The sequence below is a fragment of the Lissotriton helveticus genome, chromosome 8 (genome assembly GCF_964261635.1).
Source record: "Lissotriton helveticus chromosome 8, aLisHel1.1, whole genome shotgun sequence".
In the NCBI taxonomy this organism is placed as follows: Eukaryota; Metazoa; Chordata; class Amphibia; order Caudata; family Salamandridae; genus Lissotriton; species Lissotriton helveticus.
In genome coordinates this window covers 1,469,048,199-1,469,068,329 of record NC_136069.1, presented here as the reverse complement: position 1 = coordinate 1,469,068,329, position 20,131 = coordinate 1,469,048,199, and the positions used below count along the sequence as shown (strand labels likewise).

General features: G+C 51.1%; 1 protein-coding gene across 1 annotated transcript in view; it reads right to left on the bottom strand.

Moving 5' to 3' along the window:
- Positions 1–20,131, bottom strand: part of URB1 (URB1 ribosome biogenesis factor) — a 703,763-nt gene that overhangs the window by 169,589 nt on the left and 514,043 nt on the right. The window lies entirely within an intron of this gene.

Here is a 20,131-nt window from a genome sequence, read left to right as displayed (position 1 = left end):
GAACGACCAGGACACTGGACCAGCAGAACGACCAGGACACTGGACCAGCAAAACGACCAGGACACTGGACCAGCAAAACGACCAGGACACTGGACCAGCAGAACGACCAGGACACTGGACCAGAAGAAGGACCAGGACACTGGACCAGCAGAACGACCAGGACACTGGACCAGCAGAACGACCAGGACACTGGACCAGCAGAACGACCAGGACACTGGACCAGCAGAACGACCAGGACACTGGACCAGCAGAACGACCAGGACCCTAGACCAGCAGAACGCCCAGGACACTGGACCAGCAGAACGACCAGGACACTGGACCAGCAGAACGACCAGGACACTGGACCAGCAGAACGACCAGGACACTGGACCAGTAGAACGACCAGGACACTGGACCAGCAGAACGACCAGGACACTGGACCAGCAGAACGACCAGGACACTGGACCAGTAGAACGACCAGGACACTGGACCAGCAGAACGACCAGGACACTGGACCAGCAGAACGACCAGGACACTGGACCAGGAGGCTGGACCTGAAGAATGACCAGGACACTGGACCAGCAGAACGACCAGGACACTGGACCAGCAGAACGACCAGGACACTGGACCAGCAGAACGACCAGGACACTGGACCAGCAGAACGACCAGGACACTGGACCAGCAGAACAACCAGGACACTGGACCAGCAGAACGACCAGGACACTGGACCAGTAGAACGACCAGGACACTGGACCAGCAGAACGACCAGGACACTGGACCAGCAGAACGACCAGGACACTGGACCAGCAGAACGACCAGGACACTGGACCAGGAGGCTGGACCTGAAGAATGACCAGGACACTGGACCAGCAGAACGACCAGGACACTGGACCAGCAGAACGACCAGGACACTGGAGCAGCAGAACGACCAGGACACTGGACCAGGAGGCTGGACCAGAAGAATGACCAGGACACTAGACCAGCAGAACGACCAGGACACTGGACCAGCAGAACGACCAGGACACTGGACCAGCAGAACGACCAGGACACTGGACCAGCAGAACGACCAGGACACTGGGCCAGGAGGCTGGACCAGAAGAATGACAAGGACACTAGACCAGCAGAACGACCAGGACACTAGACCAGTAGAACGACCAGGACACTAGACCAGCAGAACGACCAGGACACTGGACCAGCAGAACGACCAGGACACTGGACCAGCAGAACGACCAGGACACTGGACCAGCAGAACGACCAGGACACTGGACCAGCAGAACGACCAGGACACTGGACCAGCAGAACGACCAGGACACTGGACCAGGAGGCTGGACCAGCAGAACGACCAGGACACCGGACCAGCAGAACGACCAGGACACCGGACCAGCAGAACGACCAGGACACTGGACCAGCAGAACGACCAGGACACTGGACCAGCAGAACGACCAGGACACTGGACCAGCAGAACGACCAGGACACTGGACCAGCAGAACGACCAGGACACTGGACCAGCAGAACGACCAGGACACTGGACCAGCACAACGACCAGGACACTGGACCAGCACAACGACCAGGACACTGGACCAGCACAACGACCAGGACACTGGACCAGCACAACGACCAGGACACTGGACCAGGAGGCTGGACCAGAAGAATGACCAGGACACTAGACCAGCAGAACGACCAGGACACTGGACCAGCAGAACAACCAGGACACTAGACCTGCAAAACGACCAGGACACTGGACCAGCAGAACGACCAGGACACTGGACCAGCAGAACGACCTGGACACTGGACCAGCAGAACGACCAGGACACTAGACCAGCAGAACGACCAGGACACTAGACCAGCAGAACGACCAGGACACTGGACCGGCAGAACGACCAGGACACTGGACCAGCAGAACGACCAGGACACTGGACCAGCAGAACGACCAGGACACTGGACCAGCAGAACGACCAGGACACTGGACCAGCAGAACGACCAGGACACTGGACCAGCAGAACGACCAGGACACTGGACCAGCAGGCTGGACCTGAAGAATGACCAGGACACTGGACCAGCAGAACAACCAGGACACTGGACCAGCAGAACAACCAGGACACTAGACCAGCAGAACGACCAGGACACAGGACCAGCAGAACGACCAGGACACTGGACCAGCAGAACGACCAGGACACTGGACCAGCAGAACGACCAGGACACTGGACCAGCAGAACGACCAGGACACTGGACCAGCAGAACGAACAGGACACTGGACCAGCAGAACGAACAGGACACTGGACCAGCAGAACGACCAGGACACTGGACCAGCAGAACGACCAGGACACTGAACCAGCAGAACGACCAGGACACTGGACCAGCAGAACGACCAGGACACTGGACCAGCAGAACGACCAGGACACTGGACCAGCAGAACGACCAGGACACTCGACCAGGACACTGGACCAGGAGGCTGGACCTGAAGAATGACCAGGACCCTAGACCAGCAGAACGCCCAGGACACTGGACCAGCAGAACGACCAGGACACTGGACCAGCAGAACGACCAGGACACTGGACCAGCAGAACGACCAGGACACTGGACCAGCAGAACGACCAGGACACTGGACCAGCAGAACGACCAGGACACTGGACCAGCAGAACGACCAGGACACTGGACCAGCAGAACGACCAGGACACTGGACCAGGAGGCTGGACCAGCAGAACGACCAGGACACTGGACCAGCAGAACGACCAGGACACTGGACCAGCAGAACGACCAGGACACTGGACCAGCAGAACGACCAGGACACTCGACCAGGACACTGGACCAGGAGGCTGGACCTGAAGAATGACCAGGACCCTAGACCAGCAGAACGCCCAGGACACTGGACCAGCAGAACGACCAGGACACTGGACCAGCAGAACGACCAGGACACTGGACCAGCAGAACGACCAGGACACTGGACCAGCAGAACGACCAGGACACTGGACCAGCAGAACGACCAGGACACTGGACCAGCAGAACGACCAGGACACTGGACCAGCAGAACGACCAGGACACTGGACCAGGAGGCTGGACCAGCAGAACGACCAGGACACCGGACCAGCAGAACGACCAGGACACTGGACCAGCAGAACGACCAGGACACTGGACCAGCAGAACGACCAGGACACTGGACCAGCAGAACGACCAGGACACTGGACCAGCAGAACGACCAGGACACTGGACCAGCAGAACGACCAGGACACTGGACCAGCAGAACGACCAGGACACTGGACCAGCACAACGACCAGGACACTGGACCAGCACAACGACCAGGACACTGGATGAGCACAACGACCAGGACACTGGACCAGCACAACGACCAGGACACTGGACCAGCACAACGACCAGGACACTGGACCAGGAGGCTGGACCAGAAGAATGACCAGGACACTAGACCAGCAGAACGACCAGGACACTGGACCAGCAGAACAACCAGGACACTAGACCTGCAAAACGACCAGGACACTGGACCAGCAGAACGACCAGGACACTGGACCAGCAGAACGACCTGGACACTGGACCAGCAGAACGACCTGGACACTGGACCAGCAGAACGACCAGGACACTAGACCAGCAGAACGACCAGGACACTGGACCAGCAGAACGACCAGGACACTGGACCAGCAGAACGACCAGGACACTGGACCAGCAGAACGACCAGGACACTGGACCAGCAGAACGACCAGGACACTGGACCAGCAGGCTGGACCTGAAGAATGACCAGGACACTGGACCAGCAGAACAACCAGGACACTGGACCAGCAGAACAACCAGGACACTAGACCAGCAGAACGACCAGGACACTGGACCAGCAGAACGACCAGGACACTGGACCAGCAGAACGACCAGGACACTGGACCAGCAGAACGACCAGGACACTGGACCAGCAGAACGACCAGGACACTGGACCAGCAGAACGACCAGGACACTGGACCAGCACAACGACCAGGACACTGGACCAGCACAACGACCAGGACACTGGACCAGCACAACGACCAGGACACTGGACCAGCACAACGACCAGGACACTGGACCAGCACAACGACCAGGACACTGGACCAGGAGGCTGGACCAGAAGAATGACCAGGACACTAGACCAGCAGAACGACCAGGACACTGGACCAGCAGAACAACCAGGACACTAGACCTGCAAAACGACCAGGACACTGGACCAGCAGAACGACCAGGACACTGGACCAGCAGAACGACCAGGACACTGGACCAGCAGAACGACCAGGACACTAGACCAGCAGAACGACCAGGACACTAGACCAGCAGAACGACCAGGACACTGGACCAGCAGAACGACCAGGACACTGGACCAGCAGAACGACCAGGACACTGGACCAGCAGAACGACCAGGACACTGGACCAGCAGAACGACCAGGACACTGGACCAGCAGAACGACCAGGACACTGGACCAGCAGAACGACCAGGACACTGGACCAGCAGGCTGGACCTGAAGAATGACCAGGACACTGGACCAGCAGAACAACCAGGACACTGGACCAGCAGAACAACCAGGACACTAGACCAGCAGAACGACCAGGACACAGGACCAGCAGAACGACCAGGACACTGGACCAGCAGAACGACCAGGACACTGGACCAGCAGAACGACCAGGACACTGGACCAGCAGAACGACCAGGACACTGGACCAGCAGAACGAACAGGACACTGGACCAGCAGAACGAACAGGACACTGGACCAGCAGAACGACCAGGACACTGGACCAGCAGAACGACCAGGACACTGGACCAGCAGAACGACCAGGACACTGAACCAGCAGAACGACCAGGACACTGGACCAGCAGAACGACCAGGACACTGGACCAGCAGAACGACCAGGACACTCGACCAGGACACTGGACCAGGAGGCTGGACCTGAAGAATGACCAGGACCCTAGACCAGCAGAACGCCCAGGACACTGGACCAGCAGAACGACCAGGACACTGGACCAGCAGAACGACCAGGACACTGGACCAGCAGAACGACCAGGACACTGGACCAGCAGAACGACCAGGACACTGGACCAGCAGAACGACCAGGACACTGGACCAGCAGAACGACCAGGACACTGGACCAGGAGGCTGGACCAGCAGAACGACCAGGACACCGGACCAGCAGAACGACCAGGACACTGGACCAGCAGAACGACCAGGACACTGGACCAGCAGAACGACCAGGACACTGGACCAGCAGAACGACCAGGACACTGGACCAGCAGAACGACCAGGACACTGGACCAGCAGAACGACCAGGACACTGGACCAGCACAACGACCAGGACACTGGACCAGCACAACGACCAGGACACTGGATCAGCACAACGACCAGGACACTGGACCAGCACAACGACCAGGACACTGGACCAGCACAACGACCAGGACACTGGACCAGGAGGCTGGACCAGAAGAATGACCAGGACACTAGACCAGCAGAACGACCAGGACACTGGACCAGCAGAACAACCAGGACACTAGACCTGCAAAACGACCAGGACACTGGACCAGCAGAACGACCAGGACACTGGACCAGCAGAACGACCTGGACACTGGACCAGCAGAACGACCAGGACACTAGACCAGCAGAACGACCAGGACACTAGACCAGCAGAACGACCAGGACACTGGACCAGCAGAACGACCAGGACACTGGACCAGCAGAACGACCAGGACACTGGACCAGCAGAACGACCAGGACACTGGACCAGCAGAACGACCAGGACACTGGACCAGCAGGCTGGACCTGAAGAATGACCAGGACACTGGACCAGCAGAACAACCAGGACACTGGACCAGCAGAACAACCAGGACACTAGACCAGCAGAACGACCAGGACACTGGACCAGCAGAACGACCAGGACACTGGACCAGCAGAACGACCAGGACACTGGACCAGCAGAACGACCAGGACACTGGACCAGCAGAACGACCAGGACACTGGACCAGCAGAACGACCAGGACACTGGACCAGCAGAACGAACAGGACACTGGACCAGCAGAACGAACAGGACACTGGACCAGCAGAACGACCAGGACACTGGACCAGCAGAACGACCAGGACACTGGACCAGCAGAACGACCAGGACACTGGACCAGCAGAACGACCAGGACACTCGACCAGGACACTGGACCAGGAGGCTGGACCTGAAGAATGACCAGGACCCTAGACCAGCAGAACGCCCAGGACACTGGACCAGCAGAACGACCAGGACACTGGACCAGCAGAACGACCAGGACACTGGACCAGCAGAACGACCAGGACACTGGACCAGCAGAACGACCAGGACACTGGACCAGCAGAACGACCAGGACACTGGACCAGCAGAACGACCAGGACACTGGACCAGGAGGCTGGACCAGAAGAATGACCAGGACACTAGACCAGCAGAACGACCAGGACACTGGATCAGCAGAACAACCAGGACACTAGACCAGCACAACGACCAGGACACTGGACCAGGAGGCTGGACCAGAAGAATGACCAGGACACTAGACCAGCAGAACGACCAGGACACTGGACCAGCAGAACAACCAGGACACTAGACCTGCAGAACGACCAGGACACTGGACCAGCAGAACGACCAGGACACTGGACCAGCAGAACGACCTGGACACTGGACCAGCAGAACGACCAGGACACTAGACCAGCAGAACGACCAGGACACTGGACCAGCAGAACGACCAGGACACTGGACCAGCAGAACGACCAGGACACTGGACCAGCAGAACGACCAGGACACTGGACCAGCAGAACGACCAGGACACTGGACCAGCAGAACGACCAGGACACTGGACCAGCAGAACGACCAGGACACTGGACCAGCAGAACGACCAGGACACTGGACCAGCAGGCTGGACCTGAAGAATGACCAGGACACTGGACCAGCAGAACAACCAGGACACTGGACCAGCAGAACGACCAGGACACTAGACCAGCAGAACGACCAGGACACTGGACCAGCAGAACGACCAGGACACTGGACCAGCAGAACGACCAGGACACTGGACCAGCAGAACGACCAGGACACTGGACCAGCAGAACGACCAGGACACTGGACCAGCAGAACGACCAGGATACTAGACCAGCAGAACGACCAGGACACTGGACCAGCTAGACGACCAGGACACTGGACCAGCAGAACGACCAGGACACTGGACCAGCAGAACGACCAGGACACTGGACCAGCAGAACGACCAGGACACTAGACCAGCAGAACGACCAGGACACTGGACCAGCAGAACGACCAGGACACTGGACCAGCAGAACAACCAGGACACTGGACCAGCAGAACGACCAGGACACTGGACCAGCAGAACGACCAGGACACTGGACCAGCAGAACGACCAGGACACTGGACCAGCAGAACGACCAGGACACTGGACCAGCAGAACAACCAGGACACTAGACCAGCAGAACGACCAGGACACTGGACCAGCAAAACGACCAGGACACTAGACCAGCAGAACGACCAGGACACTGGACCAGTAGAACGACCAGGACACTGGACCAGCAGAACGACCAGGACACTGGACCAGGAGGCTGGACCTGAAGAATGACCAGGACCCTAGACCAGCAGAACGACCAGGACACTGGACCAGCAGAACGACCAGGACACTGGACCAGCAGAACGACCAGGACACTGGACCAGCAGAACGACCAGGACACTGGACCAGCAGAACGACCAGGACACTGGACCAGCAATGTAAATGTACAGGAATTTATATAGCGCAAATCACCAAGCGGTTTCCAAGCGCTTGCTTAGGGAACCCGTCCTGGTATTCCCCTGTGAGATAACCCCGGCAGGGTATCCGCAAGGTGAAAGCCAGGCATCCCGCCGCGAGGGGCCGTTGTGGAGATTAAGCAAGCTATTGCCCAGAGTCGCAGAGTGTGAACATGTGAATTGAGTAGGCACCGGAGCGAGAATTGTCGAGTCCATGGACATTTTAGGTATCAAGACCCCGCCGAGCCGGGAATTGAACCCTGGTCCCGGGCTGACCTCTGCTTCCAGGTCTGCCTCCTCTAACCAGTGAGCCACACTTCTCCAGCAGAACGACCAGGACACTGGACCAGCAGAACGACCAGGACACTAGACCAGGACACTGGACCAGGACACTGGACCAGGAGACTAGACCAGCAGAATGACCAGGACACTGGACCAGCAGAATGACCAGGACACTGGACCAGCAGAATGACCAGGACACTAGACTAGCAGAATGACCAGGGCACTACACCAGCAGGATGACCAGGAGGCTGCACCAGGACAATGGGCAGGAGAATGACCAGGAGAATGTCCAGGAGCCTGGACTAGCAGAATGACCAGGAGCCTGGACCAGCAGAATGACCAGGAGCCTGGACCAGCAGAATGACCAGGAGCCTGGACCAGCAGAATGACCAGGAGACTGGACCAGCAGAATGACCAGGAGCCTGGACCAGCAGAATGACCAGGAGACTGGACCAGAGGAATGACCAGGAGCCTGGACCAGGGAAATTACAAGGAACCTGGCCCAGGGGAATGACCATGAGGCTGTACCAGGAGAATGACCAGGAGGCTGCACCAGGAGAATGACCAGTAGCCTGGACCAGGGAAATGACCAGGAGGCTGGTCGAGGGAAATTACCAGGAACCTGGCCAGGGATTGACCAGGTGCCTGGACCAGGAGAATGACCAGGAGGCTGGACTAGCAGAATGACAAGGAGGCTGGACTAGCAGAATGACAAGGAGGCTGGACTAGCAGAATGACAAGGAGGCTGGACTAGCAGAATGACCAAGAGACTGTACCAGGAGCCTGGACCAGGGAAATGACCAGGAGGCTGGTCCAGGGAAATTACCAGGAACCTGGAAGGGATTGACCAGGTGCCTGGACCAGGAGAATGACCAGGAGGCTGGACTAGCAGAAAGACAAGGAGGCTGGTCCAGCAGAATTACCAGGAGCTAGAAGAATGACAGGAGCCCGGACCAGCAGAATGACGACTCCCGCCAAAAGAAATGGGTACGGCAATCCAGAGGAAGAGGAAATCAAAAAAGCAAGGTCTACAGACATAAAACTAACATTCAACGACAATACCCAGCAGAAGGATGCTATGCTGCCCAAGTGGAACAATAAAGGATATTTTACATTTCCCTCTAAATGCAAACTATCTCTATTAAATCTAAATGATTTTGCTCTCCCTCGTGTTAATTTGGCCGCACAAATATTGAACAATAGATACAATTTTATGAGGCAGATGCTAGGCCTTACACCTAGCACGCCCCATGCCCCCTTACGCCTGGACCTAGGAATCAGACCAATCGCGGACGAGATTGGACTTAGGCCATTAAGCTTTTGGCGCAGATTGTGGGTGACCCCGGAATTAGCTGTCTACCAGTCAGAGTTGGAGTTATTAAGTCTCCCGGGTCTGGGCAAAATACCATGGTTTCTCTACTTAAAGGACATATGCTCTAGGCTTGGCAGACCTACTTTATGTAACCCTGAGGAAATGTGCCCAGTAATCTCAAGTCCAGAATTGGTAAGAGCCTATAGGTCACACAAATTAGCAGTTATTCAGGGGGATGCAGCCCTAGGACATCTGACAGCTGATTTTTTAAGATTAAAAGACGAGTATCTGATTGAGCCCTTTCTGGATGATATTCAACCAACCTTGGCTAGGAAACTATATATCCAGTTCAGAAAAGGGACCTTGCCGCTTTGTGCCTTCACTAACAAATGGCTAAAAGTCACATCCCTTGGGTGCCCTGCCCACAATTGTGTGGAAGAGTCTGAGCTTCATGGTTTTTTCTGTCCAGGCTATAAACCAGTCAGACAGCGCTGGCTCATCCCACTCTGCAGGAACTTAGGGGTTATGCATTGTGAGGCGGCATTTAGAGTCCTGAAGTATGACACCTATGTACCCATCGTATTTGCTGTATCCCGATTTTTAAACGCTATGTGGCGAAGTCATAAGTTGTTGATAAACTCTCCACATTGCAAAAAAAAATGCCCATAGTTTACCCACCCATTTCTTTTTAATCTTTTAACTTATCTTTTATTTGCCTCCAATGTTTTAATAATTAAGTTTACGGATGAATTGAGATTTTACCTGGAAAAAATTGTATGTGCTCCCGTTTATGGCCCTAGTGCCTCCACACAGGGAAATAGACATGGTAGCCGGTTGAGGACGCGCTAAAGGCATGAACTCCACAAATCTACCACCCTGTGATTACTGTGATGTAGTCTAATGCTGCTAAATTTCTAATCAGTGTACCTATTTTTGGTAAACTGGTCTATGCTATGCATTATTTTTATCTGTGTGAACTCTTTTTAGTCATCTACTTTTTATGGTCTATATCAACCGAAATAAAGTTTGTTGGAATGGGATGGAATATTCTTAAGAAGAAACACAAATCCAAAGATCTAAATGATAGGGTAATCAAGAAGGCAAAGAAACACACCAAAATGGAAGCAAAAAGGGTGAAGGACCTGAAAAACAATATAATTTACTCCACAGAGTATACTGTGGGTAAATAAGTAAGACCAAATCACACAAAAATTTAATTTGGCAAAGGAATGCCATCCCCACAGCTGAATGTCAATTTATATGTATGCGACAATCAGATCAGAGGGAATGCTTCTAACACCAGTGATTACCAGTGAAGTGGATCTGTGTTTCTCAGCAGAATACCGCACCACCTTAACACAACGGGCTGGTGACCCTGTACCTGGATTTTCTTGGTGCTGAACACAGGTCCAGATTTTACTGGACGGAAAATCCATCTAGTAAAATCAGTTAGATCAGACACTGGAGAAGCGGGCACAAGTGCAGATAAGACCACAGTTGAACCCCTTCTATAGCACAGATGACCCAGGATGGCTCCCCCTGCTTAGCTCCATCCTCTCCTGCCCACTGACACCCACACCTGATCCTCAGCCCTCTGCTCCCATTTACAACTTGCTGAGAGCCGGTGGTAAATGAGGACGGTCATCCACATGAATCAGGAATTCCATGGGTAATTTGCCTAGGAAAACCCGATCAGCAAGGTTAATCCCCATTCTGCTGGCATTAAGTCGCACTCCTAAAGTGCTGGGGAGGTGTTTATGGGTGGAGCGTTAGCACCACTCTACTACCATGCAACTCGCAATCAGGGCCTATGTAGCAGAACGATTAGGAAAGGAAGGTCTCCATGGATTTTCAACATTCTCAGAGGGACAACTGATATAGATCACAGTCAATCCAGGCTTGGAATGCCTGCACTAATATCTTCTCCCTGGCAGTCACAACTTAGCTGTAAGTACTGCAAAGGTAATAGGTCCCTACATCTGGGCATTCATTATAGCCAAACAGAGGTAGCCAAAGGGACCTCACACCCAATGACCACAGGGCTACACTTGTTAGGAGTGGCCGGTAGCAACATCACATCCAGGCGACACAGACCCCACCCATGCTACATACAACAGGTACACAGCACAGAATCAAAGAAAGAACCCTAGCGATTGGGTGCTGAGGAGATTTATGTAGTATACGTACAAATCCAACTGTTTGAAGTAGTTGAAAACCAAGTTTATTCCAGATAAGAGAGAGTGACAAAGGCTTGACTAAGTCAGCCGCAATAAAATTGTCATGTCGCCAACTGTTCTTAACTGCCCGTTCCATTACCCAGGCATTCTCCCCCATGTGCTCAGTAGCAACATCATGCGACTGGGAGAACGCCAACATGACACATCTTCCCTTTTTATACATTGATAAGGAACAGAAGGTAAAACGCAGATGCTTAAGGCCATACAAAAATACCGAGGAATACAATTTAAACATACAATCGAGAAAAGGATTATAACAACGGTACAAGCTACCACATCATCACACTACAAGTAAGAGAACTCTGTAATAATGCATAGAAAGGCGTTGTAAGAAAGTGACTCCGTATATACTGCACCAAAGTAAGGTACAGTGTGCACAGACTCCACAGTCCCCAGTGGTTTGGCAGAGGTTAAAGTTAGATATAACCTTACTCTCTAAAGTGGTAGCTTAGTCGAGCAGTAAGGCAGTATCAGAGGACAGTGTAAAGCATTTGTTGTACACACCCAGTCAGCAAATGGTCTCACACACTCAAGAACTGAATTCTAGGCCAATTGTTTTGTGTATAAAAATATATTGTTGTTTTATTTTAGAAACACAAGTAGGTATAAAAATACTTCCTCACAATGAGATGTTGCAATTGAATACTTTCAAATAGCAATAGACTTTAGAATGCAATAGATGCAGTTGTTGCAATATGCAACAAACTTAACACAATAAGAACATTGAGCTCAATGGTAATTTTAAGTAAATGCAATATCAATTACTTTGCATGGGTTTTTCTTACTCAGGGCTGGATCCTGGATTCAGCCCTGGGGCATCTCCTGTAAACAGTTGAAAGAAGTCGTTTTTGTTACACAGGCAATTTTTAAGGAATATTTGTATGTTCCAAACCAGGCAATGTTATCCTAAGGGAGAAAATCAGGTTATCGAAAAATCACAGTTGTAATTACTTTTTAGGGTCAGTGCTGGGCACAAAGATCCTTTTTAGAGCAACAGTGGTCCCATGCATTTGGGAATACACAAACCAATAAATATAGACAGAATCAAATCTATATTAGGAGCGACATGTCCAGCCGGACAGAGGTCTTTCAAGTTTACTCGATACACAATGAATCCATACATAGAGAGTACCTTCCACAATACACCAGTGTGGTACACAAGCCTGTGCCCAACACTAACGGATCAGATACAGAAGGTAGATTTAAGAACATAAAAGGGCTTTTCAAGGCAAACAAACGTTTTCTGTTTCAAATCCAAATATACAGAAGTGTCAAACAAGGCACCATTACATTACATAGAATTCAAGTTTTGTATAAGGTGCCAGACAGGTCGACGGCGTTTCGGCCCCCCTATTAAATCATGGGGACCATCATCAGGACATACAGTAATTGCCTTAACGTTATTTAGCCTCTAGTTACCAGGACAATGCAATGGTACTAGACCAACAGGGAGAGTTGGCCTGTATTCACACCAGCAGCCCAGAGTCAGGATGCGGTTCGCCGCGTTACAATTACGTAATCGGGCGGGGCCAGGGTAGTGCCGGGTTAGTCGGCGACAAGTTATCGGTTTTCGGGTAAGTACTCGACTGGCAGAGTTAAGGTTCTGGGGTAAGACTCAGGGGTCTTCCAGGGTCAGGTAGGTACAGTAGTTACACCCTCAGCGGCACAGGGGCAGCCGGGTGCAGAGAGAGTAGGCCCAATGTTAGCCTATGGCTGTTATGGGGCCATTGGTGTGTGGCTGCTAGCAGGCAGGCCACGCGGCTGTGGGAGCTGAGCTCCTGCTCACTTACACAGGGCAAGTGGGGAAGTAGAATAGAACAGATGTTGCACTTCCAATGGCACTCGGGCGGCTGGGTGCAGGGTGCTTTTGGGTCGTCGGCGCCCAATGTATTTCAATGGGAAAGCTGCAAGATGAACAAAGGCTGCAAGCTCGGGGACGGAGATTCTTCAGGTGCGACCACCACTTCAAGAGGTAAGTTGGGAAGCTGCAGGTTAGGTAGACACCCAGGAGTTGGGCACAGGGGGCCATGGGGCGTCGGGTGCCTTTTGGTGACGGGAAATCTTACCCTCAGCTGGTCATGGTTGGAGGGGTCCCTGGTTGTGAGGCTTCAGGCATAGTCAGGAGCGTAGAGGAGGGTCCTTGGGTGCTGGATTCTGGGTCACAGTTGCCGGGGGGACGTCCTCGTGGTCTTTGTTCACTCAGGCACAGGCCGGGCTCGGCGGGTGCAGAGTGTGCTGGATTCGCGGTTCCTGACTGGCACCAGGGGTTGTAGATCTTTGAGCAGAATCACTCGTGGGAGTCCCAGTCTTTGGATGAGCAAGAGAGTCAGGTCCTCCGGGGTTTTCGAGGTTGTGGACCACAGAAGACGCCGGGGTTTAGCAGGAGCAGGTTCGGGGTCGACGGGCCGGGGCCAATTCAGTTGGTGTCGTCCTCTTGTTAGCAGCTGCACTGCAGGTCTTCTTCTTCTTGATCATCTTTGTAGTTTCGGGATTGGGATCTGAGGAAGGAAGGTTCAGGGTGCCCATAAATACTAAATTTAGGGGCGTTACAGGTAGGGGAAGGTCAGGGACCAACGGGTCCCTTCCCTGGGGTGAGTAAACCCCCTACCCTGCCACATTCAAGTGGGAGGTGGACAGGAGCCTGTCCCTGATTGGGTAGGGCTCTCCATCCTCAAGATGGCGAGAGCCCGGAGTTGTGCTTCACCTCGCCTTCCCCACCTGAGGGGTGGGGTTGGCAGAGGCTAGCACACCCCCTTTCCTCACTTAGGTTTTCCCACCTGTCTTCCCGCCAGTGGGGGTCAGAACCGGTGGGGGCCAGTTGCTGAGTACAGCAAGTGGCCTGGAGAAGCTCACAAAGGCAGCATGCCTTTGAAGCTCCCCTTGCCCATCCTGGGGGCAGGGGGCCTAGCACCTCGCCCCAGGATGTGCATTGTTGCAGGCCCACGAGAGCGCATGGCTCTCTACCCAGGGGTCCAGCAACATGTCTGCTGGGTGGCAGCCTAGGCAGTCTCTCAGTCAGGACACAGGTTGTGGGTTAATTTCAGGGAGCAACTCTAAGTTGCCGTCTGTCGTGCATTTTACATTAAATCCCACACTGGCAACAGTGTGGATTTAATGGCCTGAGAAGTTTGATACCAAACTTCTCAGTGTTCAGTGTAGCCAACATGGTGTTCTGGAGTTTGTGATGACGACCTCCCAGCACCATATACTCTGAATGGCAGCACTGCACTTACAGTGCCGAATGGACCTGGGTACTGTAGGAGTACAGGGCTCATGCACCTGTACCCACACCACTGGCACCCGGCACCCAGCTAGAGGGGTGACTCAGGTATGCCTGGGCAGTGTGTTGTGGGCATGGTACACAGGGAAGTGTGCCAGTCTGATTCTTTGTTTTGTTCTGCACCTAGACAAACAGACTGCATGGCACTGTGTGTGTGTCAGGGTACAGGGCCTCTAAGGGTGGCACAATAAGTGCTGCAGCCCTTAGGGGTCTTCTCTGGTCACAGTGCCCTGGGTACCTATGGTACAATTTACCAGGGGCTGATCTTTGGCCAGAGATGCCAATTGGGTTAGTTTTTAGGGAAATAACACAGGCCCTGGGAACCCGAATGGCAGGGATCCAGGGCACACCAAGGAAAAGTGCATCAGTTATCAGGCAAAAAGTGTGGGGGGGGAGCGTTACTGTAACAGAAACCCACTTTCCTACAGGCGTGCCACCAGAATATTAACCAACAATGTAATCATTATACTTGACAGGCAATTTCACCAATCTACCGAGATGCATACCTTTCACTCCGCCTTCCACATCCGATACTCTGGATTTCCAGCAGCAACGGTGGCTCACATACATCACTGGAAACACAGCACTTCCCATGTGTACCATCAGTTTGTGTTCCATCTCTTGGCACCAAAGGACTCCCATCTCTTACTCCCCATTGGGATTGGTCCCTGTACTCGTATTATCCAAAACTATCCGAATTCTAAATCCATGCACTCAAAGGAAGGGCACAGCCCCCTCTTCCATGACAAGATTTTGTTGCATTTGGCCAGCTTGCTGAAATGTCAAACCATACCATCTTCCAATTCAGCAGAACAAACAACGACCTTCCTCACTCTCAATGGTTCTGAAAAATGGCTTCTGACTTTCCTAACCATCCTGCAAGATCTGACCCGCACCCACTCCCTTTCACACAAGGGTACCATTTTGGCACCCCTCTTGTCAAAATACTCCTTGTACGTGCTGCAGTGTTTCCCAAGATTAGTTCTGACAACCTCTGGCCACCATTTGCACTACAATTCCTGAGGCATAAAGCCGAATTGCCTCTAGTGAAAGGATCTCTACCCATCAAAATGTTAAAAGGGCTGTACCTATTTACCGTGGGTGTGATGCTATATGCCCAGACCAACTTATTATGTTCCAGCTTCAATTCTTACAAGCATTGATAGCTGCCTGAACACTGCCCATGATGACTGTTGAGCCCCTCAACAGCACCATTACAGCTGGGATGTAACACAGGAGTTTTCTTTTCCTTGATTCCATTCCTTTTAAAAAAACAAGTAAACTTCTCAGCAACAAATGGTGGTCCATTATCACTCAAAAGTGACTTGGGGATGCCCTTTCTCAAAAATACAGTTTCTAAAAACTAAACAATACTGGCAGCATAAGTAGTCCCACAGACACTCAACTCAGGCCATTTAGAATACATGTCAAACAATACCAAAACATATTTGGGCATGCCCCTACCATTCAACACGGGACCCATAATATCAATACCTAAGTCTTCGGACGGACCTGAAGGTATTTCTCTAGTGCTCAAGGGCGGTCTCAGCACAACTACAGACTTATCACCATTGATACAATATTCACACTTTGACACATTTCTCCATAGCAGTGTCCATACTGCGCCACCAATACGAATTTGCAAGTCTACTCCTAGACTTAACAATGCCTTGATGAGCCTCCTGTGTCATATCCAGTATTTTCTTCCGCAGGCCCTGTGGTGGAATTACTCTATTGTTCCTTAAAAGGAATCCTGAACCCAAGATAGATATTTCACCTCTGAGTTTCCAAAAACTCTTACATTCTTCTTCAATAATTTTTTTGTCTGGCCAATCCTGCAATGTATAATCTTTGACATTGCTCAAAGTAGAGTCCTTCTTGTCACCAATTTCCCAATCAGCCTCAGCTATATTCCTAGGATCACATTCCACGCTTGCAACACTGTACCCATGCCACTCACACACTTCATTACCATCTCCTTGTAATGGCGATCTGCTGAGGTAGTCTGCTACTCTGTTCTTTTTCCCTGGGATGTACTCAACATTATACGTGTGATAAAGTAAGCAAAGGGACATTCTAGCTATATGGGAAGAGGCAATGCTTGACCCTCTGTGGTAAAAACTTCACCAGTAGCTTGTGGTCCGTCCGTATCATGAGCTCTTTACCCCACACAGACTGTATGAACCTTGTTGTGGCCAACATACAAGCTAACATTTCCTGTTTAATTACAGAATATTTTTCTATCGGGGAGGTCAAGGATCTCGAAGCAAAAGGAATTAAGCTTTCTAACCCATCACTTGAAATCTGGGACAGGACTGTACCAAGTCCTTTACTGCTGGAGTCAGTGGTAATCACCGTTTTAGCTCTAGGATCAAATCCTTGTCAGGGCATTGCCTCACAAATGCAAAGTTTAACTAGTTCAAATTGCCTTTGACACACTTCCCTCCGTTTAAGCACTTGACTAGTATGTAGGAGTTGCATCAGGTGATACGTTTTCTCTGGAAATCCTTCAACAAATTTGGCGTAAAATTCGGCTGAGTCCAAAAATGATCTCACTTCATCTTTACTTGAACGGGCCGGGGAATCCCTAATAGACTCCAATTTTTTGGGGGGTGAGTGATACCACTACCACACATCTCCTGCCCTAAGTATGTCACTGATTGTTTCCCAAATTTACACTAGTCTACCTCGGCAGTCAACCCATAGGCTTTACATTTTTCTAAGACCCCATAAAGCCTACGCTTGTGTTCCTGCCCATAATCAATAGGTCATCCTGGAAGTAGGCTACCCCCGGGAGGTCTTTATAAAGTCTATGCATGAGTCTTTGGAAGACTGCAGCTACTGTGGCGTCCGCATGGCATGAGAATACATCTGAAACACCCTACTGGCATTATAAACGAAGTTGAATCTATGCTGTCCAAAAGTAAGGTCACTTGGTGGTACGCTATTGCTAAATCTATTGTAGAGAACCACTTGATACCTTTGGTCAAGGCCAGCAATTCATTTATGTTGGGCAGCGGGAACTTGTCCACTACGATATTTTTAACTGAGGTCCCTCAAATCTATACATAACCTCAATTTACCGCTCCCCTTCCTAGCCACCACAAGTGGTGCCATCCACTCTACACACTCCACTGCCTCTATAATCCCATTACATTCTAATTCCTCAAGTAGCTTGTTACTTCTTCTCTCACACTGTAAGGAATATTCCTCACCTTATGGGAAACGGGTACGGCATCCTTCTTTAACCCAATTTTATGAACAAAGTTCTTAAGATTCCCAATTCTGCCTGAAAACACCTCTGGATGTGGTCTCTTAAGCTTGCCTACAAAACACAACTCAGTGTCCTCTACTCCTAGTACTTGGTCCACGCTGTTGGGGGTTTAATGTAATGTTCAAGTCTTTTTGATCTAACCACCCCAACACCGAAGGACCAACCTCAGACACATATAGTTTTCCCACTGTCACTCTACTTTTGAATATAAAAGGGAACACACAATATCCACACATTGGTATTTTCTCACCCTTGAAGGTGATTGGGTGGATGTCTGAATCAATTGGTTACATCTCCTCTACATTCACAAATTTACTTTCCCATACAGCTCTGTTCACAATGGTAAATGGTGAGCCAGAGTCTGCTGTAAAGCTAATCGACACACCTCCAATTTCTACGTTGCACAATGGTTTGTTCCTTGCAAAATTGCCTAAGTTCTTTGTGGCTCAAATTGTATTAAGGACACTATATTTATGTCTATGTTGTTCCTTCATCCCAATATGTAATGTTTTTGTTGCCACATGTCTGGTTTTTTGTCATATGTTGTTTCCATGTATACCAGCACTTTTTGTCTTCAGCATAATTGTTTTTAGATAGGTTTTTGTACTACATGTAATAAATAATACTCTTTTTTGATATTCATAATACTGTCTACAGGGCTTCTTTACTCACTTTTTTATGGTATTTTTCCACTTCTTATCTTGGATATGTTAGACCGCATATAGTCTTGGTTGCTTTCTTTCCCTGAACCTATTGTTAGATGTATTAGCTGATTGTCCCGGGTTCGGGGTTTTCGGACAGCCCCTGTGGTTGTTAATGATAGGTTCAGAACGGGGCACTCGATGCACAGGATCCCCACCTTTTCCTCTTCTTGGTTGGCATCAGACTGTTCAGAGTATGACTTACTACCCACCAATTTAAACACACTGCATACCTTTGTTTTTCTTCCTGCACACCTTGGCAACTCAGTAGGTGTGACATGTAGTTGCGACATAACACAAAGTTCTTTTTTTTAAACTTATATTAGTGGATGTGATTGTCCACCAGTCCTCTTAGTTTAATCATCAAACTGGGTTTTTGGGAATTTAAGTAAAGGTTTAGAGTTGCCTACAACGAAAAATGCACCATTTTGATAACCTGTACACTCCAATAAGAAAAGGAAACAGTGCTTGGTCATGTAATGAAGGCTATCTCTCTCGTCTCTGAACTCTATGTTCTTGCCATATACAGCAATATATTAAAGATAATAAAAGTCAGCGACTTTACCCTCAAGTAGTGGTGACCACAGATGAAGCAACTCTTTGAATCTTTGATGTGAAACAGGGAGGAGAATTTCGAAAAACATGGTGGATGATGGAGTTCTATGTGACCTCTTGTTATCGGGGACCAATTATACGATTTAAGATGTGAGGGTGTGGTTGAATGGTGCCAGTGGCTTCAGTGTGGTCATGGTCAGTTGGGACTTGGGGTGCTAGCACCGCTGGCAAAATGAATAGAGGCGAATGGTCAGCAACTGTCCAACTTAGAGTGAAGAGGTACTGTCTTTCCATTCCGTTGCCACGGTAAAGCCTGTGACCCTAGTGGGGCTCGCAGGTCATCCACATAGGGTCAAAGGATAAATAGGCAAAGGATGTGCTTCTCCCCTTATTGTGCAACCATCTTTAAAAACCTTCCTCATAGAGGCCTGCTCTTAGATTTAGTCTGACATTTAAAGTTGCAAGTCAACGGCAGTGGACATTTTACAGCATTAGTTGTGAAAATGTAGTTTCTGGAGGGAGCATGCAGGATAAAAATCAAGATATATGTCTGCATCAATAAAATAGAAATTACTAATCTGCTTCCAGCACTTATTGAGGAGACCTGTAATTGCTACTGAGGTCTGGGACTGCCACACCTAGCCTCGTCTCAGCTGTGATTGCACAGCACCCCATTAGCATTCTGGCATCACTGTTGTGTCGTGATAGTACTATAAGAGCATCAGCTGTGCTACGAGTGTTTAACCTTATGGTCCA